The sequence below is a fragment of the Mus caroli genome, chromosome 12 (genome assembly GCF_900094665.2).
Source record: "Mus caroli chromosome 12, CAROLI_EIJ_v1.1, whole genome shotgun sequence".
Taxonomy (NCBI): Eukaryota; Metazoa; Chordata; class Mammalia; order Rodentia; family Muridae; genus Mus; species Mus caroli.
This window is the reverse complement of record NC_034581.1, coordinates 71,306,749-71,310,923: the sequence shown is the minus strand read 5'-3', so window position 1 is coordinate 71,310,923 and position 4,175 is coordinate 71,306,749. Positions and strand designations below refer to the sequence as shown.

The 4,175-nt window shown below is 43.9% G+C and overlaps 1 protein-coding gene across 1 annotated transcript in view; it reads right to left on the bottom strand.

The window, feature by feature from the left end:
* The window catches only part of Churc1 (churchill domain containing 1), a 17,097-nt gene that overhangs the window by 1,873 nt on the left and 11,049 nt on the right, over positions 1–4,175 (bottom strand). The gene's annotated exons all lie outside the window — the stretch shown is intronic.

Genomic DNA, 4,175 nt, shown 5'->3' with positions numbered 1-4,175 from the left:
AAAAAAAAAAAAAAAAAAAAAAAAAAAAAAAAAAAAAAAAAAAAAAAAAAAAAAAAAAAAAAAGACTGTTCTTGAATTAATCAATCGGCCAGCTGATTGATTTCCAATACTGGAGGTTAAATCCTGAACCTTGTGCACACTGAGCAGGCAGTCTTCTTAGTGAAGACTGAGCTGCCTCCCTGCACTCGTGATTTAAAGTCTCCTCTACGCCCAGGAGAAACACATACAGGCTAAAGCCCGGAGGAGAGATACCAGGCATGATACAACATACAACAGTAACCTACCTCTACAAGGCGTTTACTGTTGTCAACTGGACATCACCATTGGGGATGCAATCTCTTACAGAAACCAAGACGGACTAACAGAGTGTGATGGCGAACATCTCCAATCACCCACTAGGCTGAGACAGGAGAATCCTAAGGCTGACGCAGGGAGGGAGCCAGTGACCCTGTGAAGCTGCACACATGGCTGAGTTCTGGGTAGAATACAGCTCAGCTGGAAGTGTGCTTGCTTTGCAAGCACAAAGACTAAAGTTTAATCCTCACTATGGCTCAAACAAAACAAAATCTAAACAGCAACAAAATAAAAATGTTCGTTCAATTAAAAAAGGGGAGGGAACTGAATCTTCAATTAAGCTAAGCTCTGTCAAGTGTCTAGTCAGTGCTTCTGAGCTTTGCTATATATGCACAGTGGCCAGCCATCAACCAAGGAAAGAATGCACCATGACCTTTACCAAACTAACACACAGCATATGGGAAAAAACCTGATATAATGTATGATATAACCAGCCAGGATTATTAAATTCGTGAGACGGGTCATACTTGTACTCTTGGTTTATAGGCAGTCTCGAATGCAAATTCATTCCATTGTAAGTCATGATTTGGAATTCAGAAGCAGTTTCCCATGGGAGTAATGTTATATACATGGCAGTCAGATTTCCAGGAAAATGCCCAAGTCTTTTAATTTTGCACTGTACAAAGGCTGTGGACTCTAGCCACATATTCTGGTGTTTCTGTGGGAAAGTATGGCTAGATTCTAAGCTGAGATGCCAGGGCCACCGTCCCTGTGCTGCCAGGGCTGTGGTGAGATCAGGACCTTTTACCAAGCTGTCCAAGTGGGGAGACTCACGGTCCCCAGGCATTCATAGGAGACTCAAAGCGCTAAGGGCCAGAGGTCTGGAGGAAGGGTGGGCTGGGCAGAATCTGCCCACTGTGCGGCCAGATCTTCTGCTCACTCAGAGGCCTTGCTCTTTCCCCGACTTCTTCCCACCCTGTCCTCTTTCCTGGCCTACTGAGGAACAGAAGAATATTATCTCCTGTCCCCAACATCCCGGGGCAACACACCATGCATTGAAAGGCTGTTCTCAGAAGGGTTCAAAGATTACTATCATGTGGGATATATTTTGCTGCTTTCTGTGAGTCACTCTCCATTGTGCCCCTTGTGGCCTTGTCATCAAAACACAGAAAAGAGAATGAGGGGGAAAAACAGTTAGAAATTATTTTTTTAAAAAGGGGGAAAATAAGTCAAGCAGTATGGACTTCAAGAGTAGAAATGCTTTAAAAGATGCTGGTTAAACCTAGGTCTGGGAAAGACACTGAGCGAGTTAGAACGGGCAAGAGTACAGGATTTGGACAGGCCACAGAAAGCCTATGGGAGGGCAGATTTAGTCAAATGCAAATGAAGGCATTTTACAGGGAGTTCAGAGAAATGGGAAAATCAGAAGAGCCAGCTAAGGAAATATTCAAAACCAAGCCATGTGGTGCAGGCTCGCTTTCAGTGCTTGGGGATAAGGCCGGAGGGTTCCCGGTGCTGCACAAAACAGAACTATTCAGGTGAAAAAGCAAGAAGAAGTAAAAGGTTGCTTCCAGAGTTGGTCACGGAAGTGGCTAAGTGAAACAAGTTTAAATTATTTTTAACAAAATAAGAACTAAGTATGCTTAATATAATTTTAAAATAAAAAAAAATGTGTATTTGTGTGTGTGCTATAGATGGAAATATATAAAGGCAGTGCTTACAGAGGCCAAAAGAGGGCACTGGATAATATAAAATACAAATATAAATTTAACACTTTCAATCTAGAAAGATGCTGGAGACAGTACCATGTGATCGTCCAGGAAATGAGGCAGAGCAGCTTTCAAGAAGAGGAAGTATAATCCTCCTGCAGTGGGCAGAAGGGAGCAGAGGCTGCTGCTGAAACACTACTTCCTATGGGGTCTCCCTGGGAGAGCTGGGGAAGGGAGAGAAGCTGGGCAGCCCAGCCGTGGGATAAGGATCACTGTGCTGTAGCAAGGATGACACAAAAGGCCAACGAGGATGCATAAAAGAACATTCTTTAGACCATCTACCAGCGGAGAACAGGATGTGGGTTGGTAAAATAAGACTGCAGGCAGAGCGCAGCCTAAGAGCTCTGTTTTCAGGAGGCGTGGTAATTGCCTAGACACTATGACTACAGCCATTTTCCTTTTTCCTTTTCTTATGTCTACCCAGAGTAATCTGGGGGGCTGTTGGAAGGTGGCTGCACTCAGTCAGGGAAAATGACTGGACTTTGGTCTCACGGAAGTGCTTTACAACAGCTGTCTCGGGACGTAGACAGGCAATCTCAATATCCACTCAGGGTTCTAAAGACCTCCTGTGCTCTCAGGAAGAGAGCTGCGTGTGCTCATTTCCTCACTAAAACAGAGCTGGGATCTTTAAGCCATGAAATGGTCACTTTCTTTGGCCACTACCTGAGCCATGTTTTTGCTCTAAGGTACACATATTATATAAATATTTTAAGGCATAAAATTTGGACATTAAATAGTTATGGTCAAGATGTTTAGGTTGACCAAAACATTTGAGATCACACCCTGATACATGTGACTATGTTCCTTTTTTTCCACTTAAACTCTGAGTGAGAGATGGCTCAGCAGTTAAGGGCACTTGCTGTCCCTACTGCTCTTTGTGGGAGACCTAGGTTTGGTATCCAGCACCCACATATTAGCCAGCTCATGCCATGTGTAGCTCCAGATCCCCTATGGATCCAGGGATCTAGTGCCCTATTCTGGCCTTCATGGGCACCAGGCACAAATGTGGTAGACAATATACTGCAGGCAAAATAATCATATACAGAATAAAATAAGAAAACTTAGGGGCTGGAAAGATAGCTCAGTGATTAAGAGCACTGGCTGCTCTTCCAGAGGACCTGGGTCCAATTCCTAGCAGCCATTGGCAGCTTTCAACTGTAACTCCCTGACACCTTCTTAGGGCCTCTGTGTGGCACTGCATGTACATGGTACAAAAACATACATGCAGGCAAAACACCCACACACATGAAAGTAAAAATCAAATAAAATCTCAAAAAAAAAATTAAAAATAAATAAAAACTTTAAAATACCACCGGGGAAGTAGTATCATGCTATTTTATGGTTCCACTGCAGCTGATTAACTCTTATCTTCCTAAGTAAATACCACCCAAATTCAATGACCTGATAAACTTTCCCGTAACTGTTAAAAGTTCTAAGCTGATATTCTTATCTTTCAGATAAACAGGAAGTTCACACAAAGTCAGTCTGAAAGCTTGAAGACAAGCGCTGTGAGAGAGAGCCCTGGGTCCCAGTGTCAGAGCCAGGCCCACCGCTGTCCAGTGTTTCTTCCTGACTGTCAGACCTGAGAATGTTCAGCAACCGTGGACCTACGCCAGAGACCAGAGTTCTTCACATGCTCTCCTGACTGTAAGAAAATATAACAAACCCCTTTTCTCTGGAGGTTCTGTTTTTATCCTCCAACCTTGACATAGTCATCTTGATGTTTAGCTTAACAAATTAGAAAACAACTTACTATACTTGAAACCAAAGAGTTGCTCAAATCCATACACTAACAAGAGCAAACAGAGACAGCCTCCTTGTCAGACTCATACCCACCAAGAGGGTTGGACAACATATGGAATTCACTATGGGCCTGCCTCTGGCTACCCAGTGCTGGGATTAAAGATGTGTGCTGCTACTGCTGGCACTCCCCAGTAGCCAATACTTGAAGTAAGCCAACTGTGTGATTCCCACAGCACTTAGAGAAAAGGCACCACAGTAGTAACCTCATAAAAACCTGCAATGGCAGGCTAGAGAGACGGCTCACACTTGCTGCTGCAATGGCAGGCTAGAGAGACGGCTCACACTTGCTGCTGCAATGGCAGGCTAGAG